Source organism: Nicotiana attenuata, chromosome 4 (genome assembly GCF_001879085.1).
Source record: "Nicotiana attenuata strain UT chromosome 4, NIATTr2, whole genome shotgun sequence".
Classification (NCBI taxonomy): domain Eukaryota; kingdom Viridiplantae; phylum Streptophyta; class Magnoliopsida; order Solanales; family Solanaceae; genus Nicotiana; species Nicotiana attenuata.
This window is the reverse complement of record NC_031992.1, coordinates 4,048,670-4,064,478: the sequence shown is the minus strand read 5'-3', so window position 1 is coordinate 4,064,478 and position 15,809 is coordinate 4,048,670.

Genomic DNA, 15,809 nt, shown 5'->3' with positions numbered 1-15,809 from the left:
GCCAATGAAGTAGAAACATGGCAAAGCTAACAACGGATAAGCACAATAGATGATGACTAAATAAAGGAATGCAGCACAAAGTACGGTACTCTCTAGTACCCGCTGCGGCGTGCAGCCCGATCCATTTATTTATCATCGACGGCGCTCACTGGGGGTGTGCAGACTCCGGGAGGGGCCCCTTACGGCCCAAGCGCAATATCAAGCCATCTCGTGGCATCAGCTAGGCCCTCGGCCTGATATCAATATCAATATAATACTGCTGCGGCGCGCAGCCCGATCCATACTTAGTCCAGAAATCACATAAGCCCCTTGGGCCATAGTAAAATAGTAGTTCTCAGCCCAAAACATCATTGGAAATATCATTTAAGTTACAAATCTGAGTAAAAGTGGTTGAGTTTGTAAAAACAGTATAAACAATAGGACTGAGTTCAAGTAATATGTCAAAACAGTGAGAAAACAGTGATAGCAATCCCCCGAAGGGTTCAAATAGTTGGCACAAGCCCAAATATGACAATTAGTCACAAAAATGATGATATCAAATAAGCTTCAATCAACTACGCGGTAAAAACATCACTCGGGACGGACCAAGTCCAAATCCTCAATAGTAAACGACCCCGCGCTCATCATTAAGTGTGTGTCTCACCTCAATATAGCACTACGATGTGCAAATCCGGGGTTTCAAACCCTCAGGACATCATTTACATTCATTACTCACCTCAAGCCGGTCAAAACTCTAGCTCGCTATGCCCTTGCCTCTCAAATCGGCCTCCTCGCGCGTCGAATCTGACCAAAACCAGAGCGAATACGTCACAATATGCTAAAGGAACAAAACCCAATCGAAAACAATCAAAAAATATCAAAAATCCCGAAATTAGCAAAACCCGAGCCCCGGGACCACTTCTCGAAACTCAGAAATTTTCACATCATTAGACTCCTTATCTCCCCACGAGTTTATACATATCAAAAACACAAGAATCGGAGTTCAATTGACCTTTCAAATCCCCAATTTTTGCTCTCTTAAGTTCAAGCCCTAAACCACCATTTTTGTCCATTAATTCCTTAAATTTTCAGTCCTAATTCATGAAATAACACCATAGAATAGTGTTTTGGGTCCAAAAATCCTTACCTTATCGAAGCTCCTTGAAATCCCTCTTCAAAATCGCCCACAATTCTCCAAGTCCGAAGTTAGAAATGATAAACCCTTCAAAATTCGCAAAGAAGGACTTAAATACCTTCTGCCCAGCCAAAATCGCATCTGCGGTCTAAAATCCGCTTCTGCGGTTTATTCTCCGCATCTGCGGAACTTCATTAAGTCCCGCCTGGCCGCATCTACGGTTCAATAGCCGCATCTACGGTTCTGTAGGTGCGGCTCCCTATCCGCATCTGCGGTCCCAGCTTTACTCCCCTAACCCACATCTGCGACCAAATTTCCGCATCTGCAGCTTCGCAGATGCGGCTCCTCGTCTGCTTCTGCGGAAACAGCTACCCCCGACCAAAACTTACACCTGCGGCCTCCCTTTTGCACCTGCGAGGCTGCACCTGCGGTCCCCTTTCCGCAGGTGCGGAAATACTAGCAACAGCAGAAATTTCTGCAGCAACACAAGTCCAAATTCTTCCCGCTAGCCATCCGAAATCACCCCGAGGCCCCCAGGGCCTCAACCAAAAGCACCAACACATCCTAAAATCTCATTCAAACTTGTTCCAATCATCAAAACACCTCAAACAACACCAAAACCATCAAATTACATCAGATTCAAGCCTAAGTTCTTCTAAAACCTCCGAAACACGCATTTGATCCAAAACCCAACCAAATCACCTCCTAATGACCTGAAATTTTACGCACACATCCCAAATCACATAACGAAGCTACAACAACTCTCGGAATCCCATTCCGACCCTCGGATCAAAATCTCACCTATCCACCGGAATTCGCCAAAATACTAACTTTGCCAATTCAAGCCTAATTCTACACCGGACCTCCAAAACCACTTCCGATCACACTCCTAAGTCACAAATCATCCCCCGAAGCTAACCGAATCATCGAAAATCACATCCGAGCCCTCTAACACATAAGTCAATATCCGGTTGACTTTCCAAACTAAGCCTTCCTTAAAGAGACTAAGTGTCTCATTTCCCACTAAAATCAATCCAAACCAACTCGATAACACAAGACACTGATAATGAAGCATAAAGAAGCAGAAAATGGGGAAAACGGAGCGGTAACTCATGAGACGATGGGTCAGGTCGTCACAAGTATAACTTACTGTAAATCTATGTCGATTTTTGGATGAGAATGTTGAATTCTATCGTTTGAAATTGGAAGAAAATCTTCTGCAATTTCGCCGATCACAGTGTTGTAATATAGCATTGCTGCTGTTGTTGCTACTGCTGCTCGTTAATAAAAGCGTAGGTATAAGTTATAGTAGAAGGGTATTTTCGTCCAGTCAGGTATAAGTTTATTAAACCAATGGCTAAAGACTAAAGACATTTAAAACACTGGCTTTAAAATAAAGACAGGTGCTGTTAGTGGCTATTTGTGCACAGCGCCCTTAATCCGCCCCAATCCAGCCCAAACCCTAGAAAAGAAACCGGTCCAGCCCCCACTTAACAAAACGACGTCGTTTTAGTAACGACGTTCTTAACCGTTGATCTTGCTTGATCGAGCGGTCCAAAACTCGACACCCTCACCTCTTATAACTGTCCGAACGGACCCCCTAACCCCAAAATACCCCTCCCGTTCTCTCTTCTCTCTCAGAGACTAACCCTAGTCGCCCCTAAGCTCTTCACCTTCTCCACCGTCCTTCGCCGCCCGAAAATCGCCTCACGATGGCGGACCACCCCCAAACCAGTCCAAATTCACACCCCACAATCCCCAGCCTCCCCTCTTCACTAATCCACCGCTAGTTTTCCAAATTCCTTACCAAACCCGTTGAATTTCAGATCTAAGAAGTAGTGAAAACCTAGGTCTGCTTTTTCTCTTTAATTTTCTTCTAAAATCGGGTCCGTTTTACGCTATAACTTACATCAACCGATTTTTCTCGTTGAGAGCTATTGATTGATGTTGGTTTCATAACGTTTGACAGACACCAAATCCGGTCAAGAACGTCATTGACTTTGCCGAAACTCCGGAAAAGTTCTTTCTTCTCCGATTCAACCTACAAACCTCCCCAGAATCACACCTCCCTTCACCTTCAATCCAAAAAACCCATCAAAATCTTTCGATTTTCAAATTAGAGAACCCATAAATCTTAATGGCCATTGGTGTATTTAGTTTTTTAGAGGTCCTCGTGTCAAGATGTCCCATCAAGAACTTAAATTTTGGATGGGTCTCTTGGCACAAGGACTTTTGAAGACTGGGTGATTGGTCTCAAATCGGCAGAATACGGTTTAGGTATACCCCTTTTCTTTCTTTCTTTTTCCTTTTCCTACTTGATTTGTTTTACTGTTATCAATTGTTTTATTTTTCTCTTGTTTGTTCAGTTTTGATTGATAAGACTGTTTAGCTAAGTTGCATGCAATTAGCTTAACTCATGGGTTTGTATAATTTAATCAAATTTAGGTTAATTAGGTTAGCTATTAAGTGTCATTGCATCACTTTTTCTATTTTTCTTCTTTCTGTTGCTGTTTTTCTTTTATTTTGTTGCTTTGGAATTCAGGTTTGTTTAGGTTAATTATTCAGTAAAGTAGGGTCAATTAGCTAATCGCCCTAATTCAATCATTTGCTTAGGTTTAAATCAAGATACTTAGTTAGAAAAAATTCAGAATTCCATCTGGGTCTTCTACACTGATTTGTACATCAGATTTCTGCTGGGATTTACTGTTTTGGTTGCTGAGTTTGTTGGTTCTTTCAATCAAGCTGTTCTGCTATTCTGGGTTTAGTTGTTCCGAAATTTAGAGATTTATCCTTTTGTCCTTGTGTTCTTTTGCTCCTTGTTGTTTCTTAAGTATTTAAACTTGTTGTTGTTTTTTTGAATTATATGAAAATGTAATGCTTGTTTCATTTTGAGTTACATGCTGCATTTTGGTTGGATTGTTTTTGTTTGTCGGGTTAGTTAGTTTTCCTTTTTGTATGTAAGCTGAATGTTTAAGTGTGATGTATTGACTACATGAAGGTTCTATTATCCAACCAATGAGACACATGTGGATTTCTAAGGTTTAATGGTAAAAGGTGCTGGGAATCTGTTTTGTCTTCAACTAAAATTCAGTTATGTGTAGTATTGAATAGTTCATGTTGTTAGCTTGGTTATGAACTTTTGAAATCTGAGTCTTACTCTTTCTGTGTCCATGAGATGTGCAAGTTTGGTTTCATGTGGTTAAAAGTGGTTTATCACTACTGAAGGCTGTTTGTTAGGTTTAAATTATCTTTGCTTGATTCAATAATGAAAAGTGTTTCAACACTATTCCTTCAATCAAAGTTTAGATATTTTTTTCTTAATAAGAAAAGAAAAGAAAACGTTGAGCATGTAATGGAGGACAAAGCTAAGAAGTAATTGGATTCGATCACCAGTAATGAAAGGAATAACGGGATCCCTGCTAGTTAAATCAATTAGCCCAGAGTCAGAATCAGGCCATAACAATTCACGTAATTGTAATTGATATTTTGTAGTTGAATAGTAATTTATCTAGTGCACCAAGTGCAATCAGCAGAACTATGTAATATCATTTCTTATTTTTAGTTGTAATATAATTAAAGTGTGTGGTGTGAGTTTCTGTCCATGTTGTACATCTTTCTTTTGGTTGGCCCATTTCTTGTTTAAGCTATTTATTTCGAAGCCCATGTGATTCTGTATGATCCTTGTTTTGAAATCCCTACGTGAAGTATGCTGCCCCCTAAAAATGGAATTTACTTGAACGCTACTTGGGCTCTGATAGAGGCACATTTCTGTTTCATCTTCTGATTGTATCATTTAAGGCTTGATGTAGCCTAGTGCAGCCCAATAACATTTTAGTACCAAAGCGTTATTTCCAAACCTTTGATCCATGTTTTGTATCCACGTCAATTCATTAAGCCTAAAACAGAATTGATGCTAGCCACACCTATTAAAAGTGATATTGTTGATAAGAACTTATACTCGTTCTATGACGCGTTCCTTATAGTAATAGAATCAAATTACTTCACAAACTGTTTCAATGATATTTCATTATATACAATGTAACCTAAATAAATGCCATAACTTTATATCTCATAAACAATCGTAGTTTGCTTTAGGCGCCTTTAAATAAATCATCATGGCTATGGGTACGGTTTCCGTGGCATAGTCATGATACATAATTCCCAAATTTGGCTGCACATTTTATGTGACCCGACCACAACTTCGAACAATAATAAAATACACATGTTGTAAATTATGAGTACGGTTCTCGTGACGTGATTCGCAACATGTACAAAAACAAACAAGTGTACGGCAATCGTAACTTGTTCCAGAAATAATTCCACAAATAACTAAAAGTGGTTAAAAGGTAATGCACAATAGGGTTTAAACATGTAATAAATCAGATAATTAGGCCAATTATTAATAGTTGAGCGACCATGCTAAAACCACGGAGCTCGGGAGTGACTCACACCTTCTCCCGGGTTAACGGAATTCCTTATCCGGCCTTCTGTGTTCGCGGACCATAAAATAGAGTCAGTTTCCTCGATTTTGGATTTAAAATACACTGGTGACTTTGGACACCACAAATTATTCCAAGTGGCGACTCTAAAATTAAATAAATAATCCCATTTCGATTAATGTCACTATAATTGGAAAAACTCTCTATCCCCCTCGGGAAAAAGGAGGTGTGACAGCTCTGGCGACTCTACTGGTGATCGAACCTAGAATCTCCGGTTTAGGGTTCAGAATTCGAGCTTAGAATAACTATTGTGCGTGGCTTTCATTTTATTATTTGATTTTTACGTGTTTGAGCCTAATGTGCTAAATGCCGCTTTTTACCGCTTTGATATTGTTTGAACTGTATATAAAATGTTACGAAACCTTTTGTCCTCTCTGAGTCTTCTAAATCTTCTGAGAAGTGCACGCTGGCGTGACTTCTTTTTCTGTTAGTGTCATATCCTTAATTTAGAATGAGGTAAGGGACAAGTTGCAAAGCCGGATGATCTTTTGGTTACCGGTACGCTGCCCCCCCCCCCCCGGCCTGAGTTGTTTGCTCGGGTAAGCCAGGTCTAGAACAATACACCCAGATTTTAAACCTAGAATAACACAACCTCATGCAGGATCCCTAGTAGGAATGCTTGTTTGCATCGTGTGCATTTGACCTTGGGGACTCAACACAGGGTTGGGTCCGTCTAGGACAGGTGTACCCAAATTAAAAAGACCATCCTGATGCATTCTTACGTGCTACTTGTACATTTATTTTCTACAATTTGCATGTTGACCGGTTTCTAGAAGAAGAAAAGTCAAGAAAAACCAAATTGAGGTAAGAGAGAAAAAATTACCCGTTTTTTGAAAAACCTGGTGTTCAAAATAACCCGAAACTCTGCCGAAATTTTGAAAGAAAAAGAAGACAAAGTCATTTCAAAATAAGTCACCTTTCCTGTTACGACAAATTGATCGAACTACGCAGATTTGATTCTCACCGGATGTGAGATGCATAGGCAACCCTCATCGGGTCGAGCCCCACTTTTGCAAAAAATAACCAAAAATGTGAAATATTGTCATTTTTGTCATAAATAAAGTTAGGTGATGCCGTTTTTGTCCAAATAGCCAGAAATATCCCGACGGGACGCCGGAAGGCCGTTTTTGCAAGAATAGCCACCAACGGTCCCTTTGTCAATTTTTGGCCACCTAGCAAACATGGCCCTAATATCTTCCCTTCTGAAGTGTTGAAGGGCAGTATTTGCAAAAGTAGCCATGATTTGTTTTAATTTGAATTTTTGCAAAAAATAACCTTTTGATCAGTTTTTATTTTCTTTTTTTAAAAAGAAAATCTCATATGTTTTAACCCAATCAACGTAATATAAATGTGCAGAATGAGCACGGTTCAGAATTTATCGGTGAAGATTATGACTAAGATTCCATTGGCACTCCACATGTGGTGGGAGGATTTGGGAAAACAGGGGCGAGACAAGGTCAATCACTACCTGGGGGCACTCACTGGATTATTGAAGATTAAGCCTAGGAATGATGTAATAGAGGCATTAGTAACATTCTGGGACCTCGCTCACAACGTTCTGCATTTTCTAGATTTTGAGCTTACACGTACCTTGGAGAAAATGGCGGATTATGTTGAGAGTACAAAGGGTTTAAGACACAAATACTTGATAGCTCCAAGGGCCTTACTCCCCACACGTTTCTAGATTTACTGAAAATAAACAGGCAGATCCAGAATGAAGATTTGGCAGGTGGATTTTCCACTTTACACTTTCTGTACCAGCGGTATGGGAATTTAAGAGGATTGGAGGACCCAGAAGGTGGACTTTGCAGTAACGGAAACCGATCAAAGTGGGAAATACATAGATGTTTTGCTCTCATGGTGGCATTTCTAGGCCTTTGTCAGCGTCCCCGATACATGAACTACGAGTCTACGGGAAAAAGCTGCATCGAGGAGTTTTGTACACGGGCAGAGGCAGATCCAGAATTTGAAGTTTATGGGTTCCTGTCGCAATCTCAAATTAATATACCATAATAACTGGGTTCACTCTTAGATATTTAGTAAAAAATTTAATAAAAATACATGATCTACGCGAAAGTTACTGGGTTCCCGAGAACCCATACACTACACTCTAGATACGCCCCTGTACACGGATGACTGGATTTGAAATACCAGAAGGGGTCAAAGATTGGATATCTCACCTCGTTCCATGACTGCGGATCAGATAGAGTGGACACTGGGTTGGCTTCCCGTTGATGAGATTGTATACATGCCTGCACTGATCCCTACTTTCTGCTAATGGGTCTCCGAAGCATCCAACCCTATGCCCCGTACCGGGTTTTCAGACAACTTGGAAGATGCCAGGTGTTCCCAAAGACGAAGATCTTAGTATTCATGTGGTCGAAATCCGCTCCAAAGCTCAATTTCCTGAAGAAGTGGTTCGCCATATTTGGAACGAATGCTAGTATTTGAGAGCGAACACCCGAGTACGCAATTTATCCAGGGGCGAGGCCTCACCTGGTTATCTTTCTTGGTATAGAAAGAGAGTCGCAACAACTGATGAATCTGAAAGTCCAACCAAAAAGACCCCACATCCAAGAATTTGTTGACGCATCGCAAGAACAATGGGCTTGGTTAACCAAAGAGAATGACTATAGGGCTACCATAAGCAAATCAGAGACATTAAATTTGATACTGGTTTGCAGGCCGTTGTGGATGAAGGAGAGAAGAAAAGGTTTGCCCGAGAAAACAAAGTCCTTCGAGCTCATATTCAGAGGATAAAAATAGCTGCTGAAAACCCTGGAAGAAGCAAAATAGATGAAAAACTCATAAACGGTCTTAGGCGAAAAGTGTGTGATTATGGGGCTGATTTGGAAAAAGCCGAGGATGAATTGGCAAAAGTCTGGGCAAAGTTGGCAAAGAATGCAGAAGAACGGGTGATGTTTGTTCAGCAGTTAAAGGAAAAGTATGACAAAGGAGTCACGAGTTTAAAGAAAAAGCTGACTACTCTTGAAAATGAAATGGCCCAGCAAACAAAGAACTTCAAAGCGGAAAGAGAGCATTGCTATGCATTGAAGTCTCGACTGGAAGAGGACATGCAGAAGGTGCAAGAGCAAAACCATACGGCCACACAAGTTTTAGAGGCCAAGTCTCAGCAAATTGTGCGCATACTCCAAGAGAAGGGCGTCATTAGAGAAAGGATTAAAGGAATTGCTGATTATGTCGTAATGAAGTGCCATGAATGCGAGGATATGACCAGGTCCATGTTCTTCGCCGTTGTGACCACTTTTTTCCGTTAGATGATGGACGACCTAGACTGTATCCAAGAAGATATTGCACTCAGGCCCGCGTCGAGACCGACTGATGTCCCGCGGGCCCATGGAGTAGTATTGGAGGCTCTTATGTATTCCTGATTTTCTTTTTTGAGTCTGTATTTCACTTTTTCGAGTCTGTTCTTCTTTTCCAAGCTTGTTCTTAAGTCTGTATGTCAGAGTCTTTGTAATAGAAAAAACCAAAAAGTTTTTATTTAATGAAATATTGAAAACCCAAAAAAATTTATTTCTTTTATTTCGCATTCATCCCCTGTACTACATAATGATCTGATTCATGCGGCGTCGCGATACGTAGGCAATCCCCATCGGATCCGATCATAGCTATAGACGACCCGAGTGAGAATAACCCCCCCAAAAAAGGAAAAAATATATATAAGAGCGCAAAGAAAGAAAAGATTCAGGATTTGGAAGTGGACAAAAAGAAAGGTCGGGATGAGACACGCAGCCGTTGCAAAAACATTTAGAAAAACGTTTAACTATTTAGGTGCATTGCTTCCCAATGTGCGGCTCCTTATGTGTTAAATGTCTCAAACTAACAGGTTTGTTGTGTATGATATTTTAGAACAGGTTTTGTTTTAGGTGGTTGATTTTGTGGTAACCTGGCTTCATACCCTTACTTCACGAGACCTAAAGGGAGCGTCGCAATGACATCAGAGAGTCATCCACCAATAATTAACCCCTCATAGGATAGCCCAGTATCGGTTATCTCGGCCTTAGAGTTAGCAACTGCTGAAAAAAATAGAATACTGCATCGCCACATGATGGAGATGTTGGAATCTTTGTCTAATGGCAGAGAACCGCCAAGTGAAATCCCTGAATTTCCTGAACTGATTCCCAGGACAAGTGGAACCTCCAACATCCATATTCCCGTAACCATCCCGTTCATCGCGTTCGGGTACCCCACTATGTTAGCTAATTTCACATGTACGCCTTCTGAGGTTTGCCCCCAGGCACCGTTTTCGGGAGTATCTTCTATAATATTCACCGCACCACCAGTCTCTACTATGGCACAACCAACAGTGCCTAGGCCATGTTTCGAATCTCAGCCTTCACTTTCCAAGTACCACAATTTAAACTAGACACGGCTCATGTCACCCCAAACTCCTACCCTCAGCACCCCCGATATGAGTCTCCCATAGAACAAGAAAGAACCGAGAAGAACCCCGAGCAAGAAGAGATAACTCGGAAGATGAAAAGCATCGAACAAAGTCTTAAGAACATGCAAGGCCTGAGTGGCCAAAAGAGTGTCTCGTATGCCGATCTGTGTATGTTTCCTCACGTTCATCTGCCCGTTGGCTTTAAAACGCCAAAATTCAAAAGATATGACGGGCATGGAGACCCGATCGCCCATTTGAAAAGATATTGCAATCAGCTGAGAGGGGCGGGCGGAAAGGAAGAACTTTTGATGGCCTATTTCGGGGAGAGCTTAACCAGAATTACAGAGTGGTATATGGACCAAGACATCTCCCATTGGCACATATGGGACGACCTGGCCTAGGATTTTGTCAGACAATTCCAGTACAATGTGGACATAGCTCCGGACAGAAATTCTTTGTCCAACCTCAAAAAGAAATCTTCAGAAAGCTTCCAAGAATACGCTATCAAATGGCGTGAACAAGCGGCCAAGGTAAAACCCCCAATGGATGAGGCCGAGATGGTCAGTGTCTTCTTACAGGCCCAAGAGGCCGATTATTTCCAAAACATGATGTCTGTCATGGGCAAACCGTCCGCTGAGGCCATAAAAATTAGAGAAATGGTAGAAAATGGTTTGAAAACAGGTCGCATCATGAGTCAATTAGCTATAAGAGCCACTTCCCAAGCAATCCAGAGCAGTTCAGGAGGCTTAGCAAACCGGAAAAAGAAAGAAGAGGGAGCCATGATGGCTTCAGAACCGAGCTCCACCTCCAAGAAACAACCCTTCTCACCAAGCCCCGTATAATCCACATCCACCACAAAATAATTACCAATATAACACCCATCCCGGTGAACCACCTAGAAAAGCTAACTTCACACCCATAGGTGAGTCATATTCCAGCCTTTTCCCAAAATTAGTCCAAATGGGCCTGTTACAGCCTGTACCTCCAAACAGGCAGAACCTAGAATCACCGTCCTACTGGCTAGGTACCAGATGCTCTTATCATTCAGGGGCGGAAGGGCATGACACTGAAGATTGTTGGACCCTCAAGAGAGCAGTCGAGAATATGATAGAACAGAAGTGGGTAGTGTTGAGGGACGAGGAAATCCCCAATGTAACTAACAACCCATTGCCGGCTCACAACAACGAGCCGGTCATTGGGATGATCTGTGAGGACAAAGAATTCGACCCAGCTTTGAAAGCTATCATTGCTATCGCCGACTCGGAAAAGAATCCCAAAGCGGTAGCAAAACAAGCTAGAGATGAGAAGAGGATCAATTCCACTCCCCAAAACGCAGAAAAGGCTGTGGAAACAAGGACAGGAGCATCACCTCCTAAAGATGCCTGTCTCTATGTTCCTAGGGCCCCTAGAAAGGAACAATTCATGTTGAGACCTACCAAAAGACTTGAGCAACAGAATATACGTGACAAATAGGACTTATGTGGCGCGGGGCCGATAATTTCACCAAGGCTGACTGAGCCTGTGGTTATCGGCCGAGCACTGCAGAGTCCCATGAAAGACCCCATTGCTTCCCTTGGAACTACAATAAGGCAATGGTCACATACAAAGGAAAGGAAATTATGGGAGAAGTAAATGAAATTAACCAATCTGGGAAGTATCTCAACCTAGAAGAATTGAACAAAACAAAGCAGAAACGGTTTCCACTTAAGAAGTCGGTCAGTGCTGAAGAAGTAGAGGAATTTTTCCGAAAGATGAAAACCTCGGACTATGTTGTGATTGATCAACTTAGAAAGACTCCCTCCCATGTATCACTTTTGTCCCTGCTGATAAGCTCGAATGAACATCAGAAAGTGCTGTTAAAGACGCTGAATGAGGCGTATGTTCCGATCGAGACCACGGTTAAACAGTTGGAAAGAATGGCAAAGCGATTTTTTGAAGTCAACCGAATCTCCTTCAGCCAAAATGACTTGCCTCCAGAAGGAGCCGCCCACAACAAAGTCCTTTATTTGACTGTCAAGTGTGAAGGAAATTATGTGAAAAAAGGGTTATGTTGGACGGTGGATCTGGAGTTGATATTTGCCCTCTATCAACCTTACAAAGGATGGAAATTGGGACTGAAAGGATTAGACCCAACAAAGTTTGCGTACGTGCTTTCGACGGTGTCAAGTGGGATATGATAGGGGAGATTGACTTGGTCCTATCTATTAGCCCTGTAGATTTTGAAGTAACATTTCAAGTTCTAGACATGGACACTTCCTATAACTTTCTCTTAGGAAGGCCGTGGATCCATGCCGCGGGAGCTGTGCCCTATACTCTCCACCAAATGGTCAAGTTCGAACATGAAAACCAAAGAAATAGTGGTCCACGGGGAAGATGAACAATCAATCTACAAGGACCCGTCAGTCCCATGCTTGGAGGCTAGAGATGGTAGTGAACACATCGTCTACCAAGCTTTTGAGATCGTGATCGTAGACCATTGCGAGGAAGGAACTCCATGTCCTCAACCCTGCTTATCAAACGCATCAATCATGGCCGCCAGTGAAATGATCAAACATGGGTACAAGCCGAGAAAGGGCTCGGGGTGTCCTTACAAGGCATTATAGAGCCTATCACTTTGACTGCCAGCGAGAAGTTCTTTGACATAGATTTTTAAGCTACAGAAGTCGACGTAAATTGGGCTAACGAACGTAAGACCAATGGGTGGGCCCTGCCTCAGCCAGTCCCGCATCTCGTCTGGACATTTGTTAAGCTAAGGTATATAGAAGAAGAAGAAGAAGAGGCCTTCACAGCCGAAGAAATTGAGGATATTTGTGGGGCAATGAGGCAAATGTTGTACGAGGTTCACATGGTCTAAATGGGTGAAGGCTCAAGCACTGCTGAGGTGCAATATATGGGTCCAAATGCTAAACTTCAAAATTGTAAGGCTACTCCATTCCCAGTCAGGCGGGAGTCCCGGTAGTTCAGTCTTGCCATCTTTTCACCATTCCGAGTTATTTCAGGGCGTAACTTGAATGTTTTTAGTTTATTGTCTTTTTAATTCCGATGTAAAACCCCCTACCTTTAAATTCAATGAAATGAAATCAATATTTCATCGTCTATGAATCTCTTTCCATTATTCTATCTGGTTTTTGTTATTTTTTGTCACGACCCAAACTGGAGGGCCATGACTAGCACTCGGCCATACTTACCGAGCACCAACATACATTTTATCTAACCTTCTTTATTATCTTTTAGGGGAGATCAATATAAATGGTAGACATGGGTCGTGGACAACCAACAATAAAATATGATGGCATGAACATACATAACATGGGATGACTAGACAATCAAGAAACTATATATAAGGTACGAGCTACCACGCTACCATGAGAGACTATACAACAAAAACTAGCCGACAAGGCCTACCAAACTATACATGAGTCGACACCTGTCTATGAGCCTCTAAAGGAACATAAGTGTTGCAACATAGCTGGAACAGGGCCCCGACATACCCATAATGTCTATAACAAAAATGCATACCAAGACCACGGCAAGTCCGAAGAAAGGATCTCGCCAATCAACGCTGAACTGGACAGCCTACTATGGTGGGGGAGCTGCGCCTGCCTGTCTATCAGGACCTGCAGCACGACATGCACGTCCACAAATAAAAGGACGTCAGTACGAATAAAGTACTGAGTATGTAAGGCAGGGAACCATAAGTACGAACAGTTGATGTAAGCAGGGATAGAGAATAAACAACCAATAACATCTGGGTACCTCTGAGGGATCCTGACATGAAATGCGTGATACATATGTATATATACATAAACTTTTAAAACATACGCCTCTGTGGGCATCATCATCATCATCATATCGTACCCGGCCGTAATAGGCTCGGTAAAAACATACCCGACCATCATAAGGCTCGGTAGAATCGTACCCGACCACGTGGAGCTCGGTAAAACCCAACTGATCAGTGGTTGCACAATAGGTGCCATACCCGGCCGTCTATAGCGCGGCTCGGTAGAGTAAAATAGATACATATATATAATGCATGCTCGACTCAAGGACTCACGTTTTAAACCTTTCGGAGTGACGTAAGGTCGGTATCCTGTGTACACGTTATTAGGACTAACTCTTCACCATGAACCTTATAAGAATCAGGAAGTACCAATAACATTGATATCATAAGAATAAGAGAAGCAACATCAACATCAACCGTTCCATAAGAGGGGAAACAATGTAAGTACTGCTAGCTTCTAAGAGTAGAGTATCTTTGGAAGCTCGTTCAATACATTATGTACAATCAGAGTCGTGCAAAAGAAGGAAAAGGATAGCCTCACATACCTTGTATATACTGCCCCAATCTCAAGCTAAGCAATTTTCACGACTCCTTAGTCTACAATAAGAGAAACGATACTATAGTTATCATTCAAGCGTCATAGCTATTATGTATCGAACACAACCTATTATACGATGACACGGACAGCACCTCCCCTATATATATGACTTCACACAATTCCAAACAATCACCAAACAGCCTAAACAACATCAATAATAATCATATTGAGCCTCCCAAAACAGTCCACGCACAACCTAATCACTTCATACATACGACGGCCACCGTAGTCGTGTCAAACGACCCGGAAATGTTACGAAGAACTACCAGCCCACAACCCTACATATATATGGTGTTTCTCCACACCCTTCCTCCTCCAAAACTCCACAAAACAGTAGTAAAACACGCAGCCCAACAGCAACACAAAATAGTCCACAAAACAGTCCGCTACAAGTGAATAACTCGAACTCACGGCTTCCGATCACCGTCCCGTGAGTTCTTACATGTATAGAACGAATTACCATGAATTCACAGCCGAATAAATGTATGAAAGATAGCAGTAAACTCACCTTATTTGTTGGATAACTCAGANACAAAAACCAGCCGACAAGGCCTACCAAACTATACATGAGTCGACACCTGTCTATGAGCCTCTAAAGGAACATAAGTGTTGCAACANAAGGAACATAAGTGTAGCAACATAGCCGGAATAGGGCCCCGACATACCCATAATGTCTATAACAAAAATGCATACCAAGACCACGGCAAGTCCGGAGAAGGGATCTCGCCAATCACCGCTGAACTGGACAGCCTACGATCGGGGGGGGAGCTGCGTCTGCCTGTCTATCAGGACCTGCAGCACGACATGCAGCGTCCACAAATAAAAGGACGTCGGTACGAATAAAGTACTCGAGTATGTAAGGCAGGGAACCATAAGTGTTGTGAACTCAGTGAGTGACTCGGTGGAGGTCATATTTGGGAATTTGAATAATTATGTGTGGGACCCAGGTTGAGTGCAGGCAGGTGCTAAGTTCGTGAAAGAGCAGTGTAGAAATAGATATAAATATAGCAAAGGGCATATAGCATTCTTATGCTGAAGTTGTCAAATATAGCTCTGTTTCTCTCTTTGTTCTCATCCCCAATCTGTATCAGTCTATTTCTCATCTCCTTTCTTCTTAGATTTCTGTGGCACTGTCCTCGCTACATTAGCATTTACTTTGTAATTTCAATTAGTGTTGAGTTAATACAATCAGTTGGTTTGGTATATTATTTGGGTTGTTACATTGGTGCTTTCATCCAGAGGACTCCAACAACGGCTATGTTTCTGCCTAGATTCAGTGGCGACAGCAACCCGGAGAGCTGGATATTTCGAGCCGAGTTATACTTCACATACCTTGGCTTCTCCAAGAAGGATTGGCTGCCTCTTCTTTCCTTCTATCTAGAAGGCAATGCCCTCGCATGGTTCGATTG